Raw genomic sequence first — 14,469 nt, 5'->3', positions numbered from 1 at the left:
TTAGAGTTTCTAATTAGCATGATTTATTTTTTTTTAAAAAAAATTAAAATAATTTTTTATAAAATCATAAATGATTTATATACTTTTAAAAATAATTTTTTTATAAATTAAAAGAGATGAATTATTTTATTCTATACAAAAAAAATTAATAAAAAATAATTGAATTAAATTAAATTAAATTTTTATAAAATCATCAATTTCAAATGAGAGGATAATATAAGTTGCTTTTTCTTTGAAGTTCACTAGATTTAGAGTAGAGTTCATATCTAAATGATCCAATAGTAAAAATACTTCTATTTTATAATGCATATCAATACAATACATTGGTAAAAATAAAAATTTCATAATTTTTTTTAATCAGTAATTATATAAATTTAGTGGGTAATTTTTTTATTCTTTTATTAATATGTTTATAGTGTGATTAGTTTGGTATATCACCTCAACATAATAAATAGCACTAAATAATACTTTCTAAACCTTTTGAACTATTTTTGGGATTAAGATTCAGTAGCTTCAATTTCAAGCAGTTGAGTTGGAGTTAAATGGGAAATTATTCACATAGAGAAAATTAAACCATTTGAATTTAGATTTATACATCATTATTCTTTCTCTTTTCTCTGAGGTTTTTCTTAGTGAAATTTCTTTAATTTGAGTTATTTGGTAACTTTCCTTTTTTTTTTATAATTAATTTCTATTGAAACTCGAATTCCACACCTTGCTGTCTTCATTTCAATACCAATATTCACGTATTTCTTCATTAACATTCATAATAAATAAATAAAAGGATTTATATACATGATGCTTCTTCAATTTGAAGCCTTCATTTGTCAAAACACTCGGTCTTCTCATACCCATCCAGGGAAAGAATGGCATTCTCCTGGAATTCGAGCTCTGGTATCTCTTCCCTTTTTTCTGGGATAGATTGTAAATATTTTCTTTTGCGTTGGTGTTTTTTTTTAAGTGCAGGGAGCTCTCATTTTCTTGCATGAACCAGAAGTATTTTCTAACTTATTGATTTTTTTAAAAAAATTTCTTTTCAATTTAATCAATAAAATTTGTTCTATGGGGTGAAATTTTCATTTTGATTGTTTTAAATTTGAGAAATTATTGAACTCATAATAATAAGTTCATGCATTCTATATAGTTTAAAATAATTAAACTTTTAGATTAACGGACAAACATTTAACTCCGAAATCATTTGACTGTTAATTTAATTTGGATCTTTTTTTCTTTGGATCCTTTTTTCTTTAAATAAGTTTAGATCAAATTGAACAAATAGTAGAGCTGGAAACTTTAAAATTCTCTTAAACCATAACTAAAACTTTCTTCTGATTAACTTCCAAATTCTATTGTTCATGTTTACAACAATACCAAACCCTTCTTTACATTGTCTACATAAAGGGTAATCAAAGCAAATAATAGTGAGAAATGCAAGGAAAATTATACAATAAATCAATGAACTGTATACTCCCAAAAAATCGTAACCCTTAAATTTGAAAAAAAAAAATAACTTGCATTTTTGTGAGCAAAGGATTAAGTATACCAAGCATACTAAATAATTTGTCTTAATGAAAAGTTGTCCGAGTACAAAGTTCCGAGAAAAGGGCTTTTCCTATATTAACAACAGAAAATAAATTTCTTTAGAATCCAAAGCAATTAGTACTGCTGAAGAACACACAAGAAGCTGAATATGCAAAGTAATCTGCTGCTAAAGAAACATGTATTGTACTGAATCAAGTTTCACTGGATCATGAGTTGGAAAAGAGAATGGTTTGGCTTATATTCCTTCAGAAGTCAGCCACAAAATCATCAAAGCTACTGTTTTGGCATATGGAACACAGTTTGTCCAGTGTGAAAAATAACACATATAATCAAAGGTTATTCCAATTCTAAACTAAATTTCAATGATCATATTAGCTTTTTATATGTAATTACAAAAGATGGAAATTTTTGAACCAGCTAAAAACAATTTCTGCATATAATCAAAACCCAATTAGAGTTTTGTCCCATAAAGTTTATGGCTCAATGAATGTTACAAAATAATAATTTATTAAATGGCATATTATCTCCCTATTTAGAATCTCGTTCGTTCTTTCAACGAGAGGAGAAGAATTACACAGCAACCAATGCAGGAACTTCATGTAATAGGCAATAGAGAAAATGTCAAATCTTTCAATCTAGCATTTTGCCTATCAGAATATTTGATTTATTTTCCTTCAAAAAGAACCACACAGGAAAAAAATTAATATAATTTATGGTCTGAAATTTTGGTAAATAAATTTATCAAACCATAAACAATAAACAGATGAAATCAGGTCCTTAATAAATGAAACACAAACACACACAGTCCACTCTCTAGGCCTCTATGAAATGGAAAAAAAACTTCTGTATGATTTTGGTAATTTTAATAAAAGAAATTAAGAAAACCCTTTTTTCCCCTTTTCCATTCAAAAGATTTCAAAAAAACCAGAGAATCAAAAGGTAAACAATAACATAAACTGATAAAAATAGTAAGAAAAAGCCGAATCTGAAAAATCCACCATGAAAGGCTGTAGATTTTCACTCAAGAGGCCAGGAGACTACGGAACCTCTATTTAATTTTCATCTTGTACAGGAGCACAAACAGAAGCAAAATGATTGTAGGCGAGACTTCGTTGCATATTCCAAACAAATCATGTACATCTTCCCCACCAATGAAAAAGAAAAGGAGGAGATAGTGTCACTGATCTTAATAAAAGTACTGTATGATTCCATCACAAAGTGAAAAAATAGAAAATCAAGATCTAAAGAAAAATTAAGAAATAGAGAAGCAAATAAGCCCCAGAGGATCCAAGAAATAAAAGCAGCGAAATGATATCTTATGGCACAGAAGTTAGCCAAAGGACAGACATACCTAGCGAGATCAGGTGGTGGCAGTACAAAAACCTCCTGAGAAAAGCCAGTCAGAGAAAGAAAACTCAAGGAAAAAAAGAAAGAAAGAAAAGTTATAATCACTAGAAGCACAGAGATTTACATTATATTACCAAATGGGTTGAAGATTATGGTCAACAGTAACCATAAAACCTAGTGCAAGTTTTGGGTTTAAACCCCAAAACCCTATCTGTATTTGTGCATAGTAACAAAAAGAAATCAACGAATGTATAGAGAAATAAGCAGCAGTATCAAGATCACAACTGAGAGTTGCATATTTTGTGAAGAATATTAAATTTCACCTTCATCTTTGGGAGCTTGTATCGATATATGGATCGATTTTGTGGGTATAATCTGTTGAAAATGGAGATAAATTAGCCACTTATTGCCGCTGCAGCATCATCAAGATTCCCATATCAAAGGGCTATTTGGATTGAAGCAAAAGGGACCACACCAAAAGCCACTATCACCAAGTTCTCCACCCCCACGAGCCCCAGATAAAGTTTGTGAATCTTGATGATGCTCCATCGGCAAACAGTGACTGGTGTAATGTTGATTTAGATCTTGGTAATCATCATCATCATCATCGTCTGTCCATGCAAAACAGATAAAAGAGAGAAGAAAAGGGATGAGATTGGCACCTAATTACTTTTTACAACGGGGAACCCTAACCCTAACCCTAAATCTCATCTCATCCCATGAAAGAAAAAGTAAAGAGGAACAAAAAGCAAAGCAAAGGACATTTTTTTTTAGTAAAAAAAAAACAAAAGCTTCAAAAGGTTGAAGCCCATGTCTAGATGTGTGAAATAAGTAATAAAGTTATTCTCTTTGCATAAACTGACAAGAACCCAAGACTCAAAAAGAACTGGAGAGAACATGGAAGATGAAACTATACACCCGCAGAGAAAGCAAAAACGCCATGGACAAGAGACTGATCAAAGAACTATAGAGAAGAAAGACAGATAGATATCTGGGTATTGAAGATTTGAAGGGTATAAATACCTGTAGAAGGAGAAGAGATAATGGGATTTGAACTGGTAATGAATACGAGATTTAAGGATTGGTTGGTGCTAAGAGATTTGTCAGTAGAGAGATAGAGACTGTGTACCAACAACAGTTATACATCGTAATCCTAGGTACTAAATTTACCAAAATCTTTAATCCTCACTGCGACCAAAGTTACGCTTTATCTACAGATGTCAAGGGGAATATTAGCCAATTCTGAGAATGGGAAAATGAACCTCTTATTAACCATGGTGGTTGCGTCCTGTACAAGCAGTTTTCAAGTGGTGGGGGCTGGAATTGACAGGGCCCTGACCCCCTTCCTTATTTCAAGGGGGTTGTGGGGGTGCAGTGGCTCCTCCAATCTCACTCATGAGGTTCCTTGTTTTGATCCCACATTTGCCATTTTTAGACCCTTTCGAGCTTTTATTCTCTATGTGAGTCTTTGCAAGTTTATGGCCAGCCTTTTGTGGATTCATCTCCTTGGCGGATTCATCTCCTTAGCACCATACAACTCGTTTTCAACATCTATTTGTATGTGCTGGAGCTGATTAATTAGATCGACCATTTACATTCACTATTACATTTTAAGGTTTATATGGAGTATTGTAGTAAAGTTTGATAATAATTTAAATTATAAAAAAATATATTTGATAAAATTATAATTTTAATTATATTTTTATTTATTATGAAAAAATAAATAAATCATTATTTTTATCGTAATAATGGATTTCTAACCATTCTTAATTACTTATTATTATATTACGAAAAAATAAATAAATCATTATCTTTTATCGTAATAATGGATTTCTAACCATTTTTACTTACCTATTATTATAATTTAAATATATAAAACAATAATTTTCGACTGTCGTATTATATTATTAGATTTCAAACTATTACAATTAAATTACTAGTCAAAATTTAAATATATAAATCAACAATTTTCAACGACTACTTTAAATTTATTTTTGTATTCGTGATGTATAGATCAAATCATATATGCGAACGATTAATTAATCTTGTATGTTTAAGATTGCAATTTTTTCCGGAATAAATACTAGGCCATTTTCTAATGCTAATGATTTGTTTTTTTCAGGACATTGATCAGAGGGGAAGGATGATAAATTTCTTACATGTTCATGCAACATTTCAGAGCAGTGGTCATGTTTTAATTATTGGGCTTCAGTAGGGACTTCAGTAGGGACCTCAGTAGAGAAGCATGAATTGTCCATTTGCTCATCAGTTAAACGTAAGCTAATGTACAACATCTATAGGCTGGTCTTCAATCTGAAATCATCCATTATTATTTTTCTACTTGTCTGAAATTTGAACCACTACTCAATTAATCCAACTGCTAGCTTCTGATTGATCTAGAATATTTTCTCAGTTGCAACTAACATCGGTATCATTTTCTGATTGACAAATTTTCTTTCCTACTGCAACTTCCAAACAATTTTTGTTTTTGTGTTAGTTTGATTTAAATGCTAGAAATAATGTTTTTAATTTTTTTATCTTGTGATGAATCGAAATACGAAAAATCAACTTTAGATTTATTAAATAATACTTATGAAACGAGATGGAAAAATTGAGTGTAGAATCCTATATTAGTTGGGCAATCACATACTAAATGACCACTTTAGCTGGTGAGTACTTCAGCGGTTAGATTGAACTACATCAGACTAGATATCTTAATTTCTTTTCTTTGTCTTTTTATTCAAGCGGCTTTTATAAGAAACTATAATTAAATACTGAATTCATTTCGGAATCTAAATGTGCAGTAGGTATTATGAAAATTAAACTAATTCATTTCAATTTAATTTATATTAATAATATTTAAATTCGTTTCAAATTCAATTATAAATAATCTGAACTCTAAAAACCCATCACAAACTCGATTATTATTATCTTATAAAATTTGAACTCTTTTAGTACTATAATCTTAATTAATAATTTATATAAAAAATATTTGTTATTAATAATTTTTATTTAAAAAATTTAATATTTTTAAAAAATATTTTAATTTTAATTTTTAAATAAAAAAATTTAAAAATTATAAATATTATTATAAAATATTTTTTTTATATTAAATTAATTATTTATATAAACAGATTTAGATAATAAATACTATATATAAAATACAAATCCGATTCAAATTCATATCATATATTATTTTTCAATTTCAAATTCATTTTAAATTCGATTATAATTATTCAAATACATCTTATTAATATTCCATCAGATTGAATATCCAAAAATATTGGACGTGTGGCTATATTTCTAATGAAATTACTGAGATTAATGAGGAGATTCAGTGTTATTTTTCTTTTTTCTTTTTTTTTATCATATTACTTAGGTGATTCATTATTAACTAAATTTTTTTTAAAAAAAATCACATCCTAAAGTTTGGATGTTATTCCAAATAATTGAAACATTTGCTATTTCAACTAACCTTAATTTTACCAAATCATTCCTATCAAGACCTTTCTAAGGATGAAAATAAATCATGTATTTTTTTTAATATCCAATATAACTAAACCTTATTGAAATATATTTAAATAAAAAGTGATCCAATTTAGGATAATACCCATTATTTGAACTTGTTTACATTAATAATTCATACCAAAATCTCAATATTTGCTTGAGAGTTCAAATTTTTAATTACTATACAAATTATAGTTACTTCAAAAAATTAAAACAAGAAAGATTGAGAACCTAATGTATTATACCTTATTAACGTAAACTTAGCTAAGATTACAAATTTTACTAATTGCATAATTAATAAATATAATATCAAAAAATAATTATATTTATAAATTAGAGAACTTTTTCATTCAGATTTACTCTCTTATCGGTTATGACATTATTTTTTAAAAAAATTCAAGAGAGTTACCAAATGGCACGTCAAGAATTATTGAGCTCTAGCTGTAGAAAAAGCAAAAGTTGATTGCATTTTGTGAATCGTAGTGGAAAATCAAAGATGATTTTACACAAATCTGTTTTTATTCATGTTCAGTCTATATAGCTCTTTACTACTTGCATACGCAACGTGCACTCAATTTCTAAAGACAAGAGTTATTGTCTTTTTTCGAGCAAAAATACATGGTACATGCTAAAATAATTATGACACTTAAAAGATAAGCTTTACGAGTGGGTTTGCATACTTAACCATTTTTATTAGTTTTGATGAATGAAATAATCTTTTAGTGAAAATTGTCTCTGGAGAGTTCTTGTCTAAATTAAGGTGTATATACATATTTAATTAATAATTCACTCATTATTTAAAATAGTGAAATATACTATAAATAGTTTTTTATATAAAAAGAATTTAAAAGAGTGTGAAAATTCGATACTTCTCACTAAGTAAATTTCTTAAAAATATATTTTTTTAAAAATATACTTCTTAAAAAATTAAAGATTTTAAACCAAATAATGCTTAAATTATTTTTGTAAAATACTCTCCATAATTCAATATATATATATACACAAAAAAAATAAAAATTTATTTATTAATTATGATAACAATATAAAATGAGTATTTACAGGTTTAGTCTGAAATTTAAGCATTCGCAGAGATGACGATCATTATACTCCTTTCCAAACACCTCGTCGGAGTGGAGCTTTTAAAAGGGCATTACATTTGCTTGACGTATAATTAATTAAGTTGAGAAAGAAAAGTAGATATTCTTTAGGATAAATATCTATAGTTGTGAAAAGAACATTTCAAATTTTGTATGCAACATTATCCAAACAATTGCTTCCATCTATTTATTATTTCGTTAAAAAAACACATAAATATATACATATACATTTTAATTGTATTTTTCAAAATTAAAATATTAATTTATAAAATTTTTATATTATAAAAATTAAATAATAATTTTTTCTTTTATATATATATATATTTTGGTTAATAATAGGATGAAGATAAAGAAAGAATATAAAAATTGGTAAATGGGTTTTCATTTTCTTTGTTCTTAAATAATGGCAAGAGTGTTAAAAATCAAGAGAGAGATGATGGGACATTGATGTGGATGGGATTGTACGGACGGAGTGAGAGAGAGAGGAACGGGCGTCGGACACGGAGAAGTGGAAGACTACTTCTCCATAAACATCCTCCTCGTACGGACAAACTCTTTCCTCTTCCTTTTTTTTTTTTTCTTTTGTTTTTCTTTTTTTTTTTCCTCGAAGATTTTTTCTTTCTCTATTTGGTTTAAGCGTCTTAGTATTTTTTTCTTGCAGTTTCAATTTCAATCCTGCCATTCGCCACCAATCTCTCACTCTAGTTTGAAACTAGAGTGATCTCTCTTTAGGGTTCCTCTTTTCCTTTATAGCGTTTGTCTGTTTTCTTTTCTCTATCATCTTGTGTGCGGCTATCCTCTGTCCATTTTGTGCAGGGGACGGTCGGTGTCGTCTCCCGCCTGGGAGTGGGTTTGTTCCCTCCCCACCTCTGAGCGAGATTATAAATAAATAAATGAATTTGTTGTTGTTTTCCACAAATTGGAGCTTTAAAGAGAGGGAGTTTCATAAATCTTGATTTTACTGCTTTGCTTTGTGGTTGTTGTTCTATCTTCTTCATGTAGGTTGAATATTGTTTATTTTGCATGGTTCTAAGAGAGAGGAAGCCTTCTTTGGAAGCATCCAATCTTTTGGTTCTACACCCTTTTGCCTGTTTATTCCAGGAGGCTTCTATTTTTTTTCTTGTCTTGAAAGGGGTCTTCTTTAGTCTTGCAGAATATTTCTGTAATCTTTAATCTTCTCCTCGTTGTGGTGGATGGTTGATTCTCTACATCCTTTCTCAGCCTGGGCGAAACTTGGCTATGGAGCTCCATTTTTCCTTCGGCTTCTATGCTTTTTCTTGTGATGGGATTTTTGGTTGTGATTGCATGTGCTTCTTTCTGGATTTTTTCTTCGTTGTTCATCATCCGGCCTGCCTCCCTTGTCGACTTTTTAGTCTAGGCGTCGGCTATAAGAATCTGATCACTCTAGCAAGTTAGGGTACACTTGGACTTGATTATTTCTTGTAGATCTTGGACCATTTTAGTTGGGTTGTATCTCTGATTTTCTCTTTAGGTCTAAAGCTTTTTAATGGTTTGGGCCAATAAATTATCTTATTTGAAAATATTTTTTATAAAAAATATTTTTCGCATAGAATTTTTTTCTAAAATAAGCGGAACCAAAATATTATAAACGTATTGCTAGATAACTTCAAATTTATATTTTTTTGACTTTTTATTATATTTTTATAAATTTTAGAGATTAATAGTTATAACTTACAAAATCCACATATCAAATGATATGTAACTAAATGTAAAAGTGTGAAGTAACTTTTCGTATAAAATTCAAAATCAAAACGTATAATTATGCAATTAAATTTATAAAAAGATAAAATAATTTTAATAAAGTTGATAAATGTAGTTTCTAAGTAGATAAATTTATTTTATTTTATTTTATTTTTATTTGAAATGAAAATTTAAAAATTAGAGAAATAGAATCGAGATCTCTCATATTTATTTAGAGGCACTTAATACCAGACTAAATCTGTGAATGCTTAATTAATCTTATTATAACTTTATTAAGAAATCTTTGTATGTTAAAACGAGAGCTATTTATTATTGTGCATTATTATTTGATTTCTTAATATTTAGGATAAATTATTATGAAATCCAAGGATCAAAGCAAATGCAGACCCGGATATTAATTAGGTTTTTCAACTGATTTATGGAACCTCTTCTTCATGGAATATGCAAAGAATCATAAGTGTTTTTGAAGAAGAAGAAATTGCTAACATTATCTCCATGCCGATCAATCTCTTTCGCGGAGAAGACACCATAATTTAGCTTTACTCAAATTCAGGTGATTATCCAGTGAAATCTGGTTATGCTTTAGCTTGTTTTCTACGTAGAGACTCAAATAAGGAAGGAGTAGTGGGACCGAGTCCATCTTCTGAGGACAACAAATCAAGTTGTGGAAACAAGTGTGGAAGCTCAAACTACCATCAAAGCTTTACATTTTCCTTTGGAAATTCCTTCATGATCGCCTTCCAACAGCTGAACAACTCAACAAGAGAATATCACACCAGCCAAGCAGCTGCAAGTTCTGTGGAGAATCTGAAAGCATTAGTCACCTTTTCTTTAATTGTTTAAAGATGATTCTAGTGTGGTTGGTCTCCCCTTTGATGTTGAGGTCAACAAACTTGTTGGGTAATTCGGCTTATGATTGCTGGAATGAAATTGTTGCCGTCCTTAGCTCTGAGGACTCCAACCAATATTTGCTAGAGCTTAATTACTGTCTTTATTCTTTAGGATATATGGAAAAACCGCAACAACCTACTTTTTAAGAGGTGTTAATTGGTGCCTTGAACTACTTCAATGACTTCTTCAAGTCCACAGAAAATGTGTAGACTTTAGCTTCCACTTCTCCCAATATAGGGGTTTGCAATAGTCAAAACCTCCCAATTGGTTCATCAAAATACAGTGGATTTAAAGAAGAAATGTGACTATGTAGTTGCTAGAATTCGAAATATAAAAGGTCAATCGAATCGATAAAATGAAATTGCTATAATCTCTCTTAAATATTTCACGCTCAATTAATCTAAAATAAGGATTATGTGTCCATTATAAAATTTTTAGACTAGAAAGTAAGTTTTGTATAGTCTCAATCTACATGTAAAAAGATCTCTTTCAACTGTTTATTATTATAGAGAGGATTGAAACTAAACAATGTGCAGATATATGAGAGTGACTAATGCTAGAATTTCTCAATGCTCAAACAAGAGAGAAAGAGAGAGACATAAATAAAAGCTGGTGGTTTTAGTAGCATTGATTTGCTGGAGCCAGGAGATCTTCTTTTCACACATAGCGGGGAATGCCTGCTTCTCTCGTGGCCTACAACCTTGTCCTCTTTCTAATACCCATAATAAAGCTCTCCTTTTTCTGATTTATATAAAAAAACTTTTTCAAAAAAATAGTGTCTTTTCTCGTAGCACTCCATCACTCTAGCATTCTATTACACTTGGGAAGTATAACGGATAGAATATTTTGAGTTGTCCGATTCCGTTAAATTTTATTAGAATTGATTCACTTTAGAACGAATTTAAATTTAAAAATTAGTTTATGCTTTTTATATGATAATTAGCTTAATATAAAATATATATTTTTTAAAAATATTAATTTTAAATAAAAATTATTGATAAAAAAATATATTTTTATATAAATTATTAATTAAAATATATAAAATTTTAAATTTGAAATAAGTTTAAATAATTTAAAATAAATTTTAATATTAATGGAATTTGAATCCAAATAAATTGATTTTAATGGATGTCCTATCCAATCCAATCCCTGAGTACACCCACTCACCAACATCTCTTGCCATTTTTTTAAATGAAAATAGGGTCAAAAATTAAAATTTATGATTTTTTAGATTTATTTAGATATACTTAATTAATTTTCATACAAGATAAGGGAGGATAAAAATTTTGAAAAAATGAAAATTATTTCATTTACAGTAGCCATGCTTCAAACATGATCAATGGTAACTTGTTATATGTATTAGGCTGTATATATCCCTAACATTAATAGTGATAAATTATTAAAATAAGATAATTTTATTATTTAATTTTATTATATTAAAAAATTACAAATTATAAATTTTCTTTAAAATAATAGTGGATTCTACTACTCTCCAAAATTTGAATTGCTTGGCTTAGTTATGCTCGCTTTTCAATTGAGATATGTTTTTCTCAATTTTATCTGTAATTTTTTTTCACCTGATAAGATTTATGGCTTTGTATCTTTTACTTTTATATAATATATTTGAATTTCAAAAAAAAAAATTATTTTTTAGTTTCTATAATTTAGTTAAACTAATTATTTATTCACTTTATTTCCTAAATATTTTATATTTTTAAATTATTAACTATTAATCATTTGATTTTATTAATTTAAGTTACTAATAAGTATGAAATTATTAAAATACCTTCATGGTGCAGTTTTAGCAATTTAGTTTACATCTTTAGATGTCTGGGTATAAGTAGAAGGTTTTGGTATTTTAGAGATAAAACAAAAGTGTGCATGAGAAAAATAGATAGTTGGTGAGTGATGTATATCGGTTGTTAGAGTGATATTGTCAAAATCAGTAAGCCAACGGTTGAAAAAATAGAATAAAATAATAAAATTTGAGTTGTATTAGATACTATTTTTAATGATTTATTTTGTAATTTTCAGAATTAAACAGGTCTTTTTGGAATTTAATTTCTAAAATCAGAACAATAATGATTTATTTCTAATTTATAATCTAGCAGAAATCATAGAGAAGAAAAAGAATAAAATAGAAAATAAGAATGTATTTCTTTGTAAAGATGCATACTATCTATAGTAGAAAAAATGATCGTTGTAAGCGGTTATAAAAATTTTGAGATAATATAATAACGGTCAGACTTAATATTACATATAAATATCAAATTTGTAACAGCAAAAAAAAAAATCTCACAAATAAAATATTCAATGACTATAAAATCTTCAAAAACCACAAAATTTTTTGAAATCTAAATTTATTTTATAATAATCTCCAACATATTTTAAAAGATTTTTTATTACTAGATTTAAAAATTTAGTGTATATATTTCGAATCTGGTGTCTTTTAGACTATGTATCAGATTTAGATTAATAAAATTTAACATACAGAGTAATTGGTGAAACTTTTATTTCTATAACTCTTTTTTGTATACTAATATCCCATCAATTTCATAACACTTCACAGATCTTATTATTAATGCTATTTTGCACTAATAGGCCATGCGCGCGCCTAGTAGTTTATAAGTGCTCTAGAGATTATGCCACAATCTCATAGAAGCGGCCTCACTCCACACTTATATAGGTGATACCATAAAGTGTATAGTGTAATTTACACACCATCTATAAGGGATATGAATATCATTAAGAGCTTTCATCTCATCCTCTTATTAATGCAGTTTAGCACTTCTCACACAACATTAAATAGCGCTAGCAGAATTAACAAGTGACTTGTTATTATCCATATAAACCTTTTTCATGGGAACTCCAATTACAAATGTTGAGTTCCTATCACTGTTAATTTTAAATTGGCTCGAGTTTCATTCCCCTCGATATTTCATTTATTAACTTCCTTCTTAAAAGATTTAGTCAGGAGTGAGTTGGCTACCATAGAGTGACACAAAAGTGTAATTTGTGTTTGAAGCAGGAAGAGGTAAGACAACTTTATTTTCATATTGAATATTTTGAAAAGGAAAGATATTTTCATGAAATTTCACATTTTTGCTAATAAAGATAGTGTGACATTAGCATATCCAAGAAAGAAAATTTTGATAGACCTACCATCAAACTTGTCTTTATTGGTGTCTAACTTTATAGAAAAACAAAGACAACCAAACTTTTTTAAGTGAGAGTAACTAGGAAGCTTGTTGAAAAGTTCTTCATAAGGGCTCAACCAGCCCAATTTCTCCATAGGTAGCCTGTTGATCAAGCTGCTGGCATTAAGGATGCATTCTTATCAGAATTTTTTAGGCAGATGTGATTATATTTTAAGAGCTATTGTTATGTCTAAAATGTGTCTATGTTTCCTTTCCATAATACCATTTTGTTGTGGAGTATAAGTGCATGTTCCTTAATGAACAATGTCTCCTTCTTTAAACATATTAGAACAATCATAGCTAAGAAATTCACTGCCATTGTCAGTTTTGATGGTTTTAATTTTAACACCAAATTGATTCTTGATCATTTTAACGAATATAGTTATAATAGTTTGCCCTTTGAGGGTCATCATGAAAGTCCAAGTGGCCCTAGTGTAGTAATCTACTATAACGAGGAAATACCTAGCCCTAGTAATAGATTCTTCTTTATAAGGCTCCCATATATCAATGTGAACAAGATCAAAGGGAATTTTAGCAATGGTGTGCCTAAGGGGAAAAAGTAATCTTGTTTGTTTGGCCGGAGGACAAATATGGCATTCAAAGTTATTATTCCTAGTGAATTGCATGCCTTTAATATGCTTAAGTTTGCTAAAGGATGCATGTTCAAGCCTATCTAGATATCAACCACATCAAGAACATTCACACAGGTATTAGACATATCAAAAGGGCTTTCTTTATTATTGTAAGTCTTAGAAAGCATGGAATTTACAAATAACTGTAGATTAGTCAACTGATGAACAGTTTGGATTAAGCAATTTTCAATTTCAAAAGGCAAAAACTTTAACTGATTCAGTTTGTATAGACCTGCTTTCTCTTTTCCTACAATAACCACTCTCTTAATTAGAGAGTCCCATATAATACAACAATTAGAGCAAAAGATCAGACTTAAAGATGAGGTATGGATCAATGTAGTCACTAAGATGATATTGTAATGAAACTTTAGTATAAAAAGAATATTGTTAAGTTGTATGCAATCAGATACAATAATTGATCCTCTATGGGTCACCTTAAGAGTAGTGCCATCAGGGAGATTAACATAAACAATTTTATCAAGTGCTTGTAGTGATTTAAACAGAGATTTATTAGAAGATATGTGATCTGTGGAT

At 28.7% G+C, this 14,469-nt stretch overlaps 1 long non-coding RNA gene across 1 annotated transcript; it reads right to left on the bottom strand.

Annotated features, from left to right (window-relative positions):
* Positions 1 to 1,304: 1,304 nt before the first annotated feature.
* LOC110624509 lies at positions 1,305 to 4,402 on the bottom strand. Its single transcript, XR_002489425.2, has 2 exons — positions 3,913 to 4,402; positions 1,305 to 3,500 (listed from the first exon to the last, which is right to left on the bottom strand). It is a non-coding gene; the product is annotated as an uncharacterized LOC110624509 (long non-coding RNA).
* Between the last annotated feature and the right edge of the window lie 10,067 nt (positions 4,403 to 14,469).

This window comes from Manihot esculenta, chromosome 10 (assembly GCF_001659605.2).
Source record: "Manihot esculenta cultivar AM560-2 chromosome 10, M.esculenta_v8, whole genome shotgun sequence".
NCBI lineage: Eukaryota > Viridiplantae > Streptophyta > Magnoliopsida > Malpighiales > Euphorbiaceae > Manihot > Manihot esculenta.
This window is presented reverse-complemented; position numbering and strand designations above follow the sequence as displayed.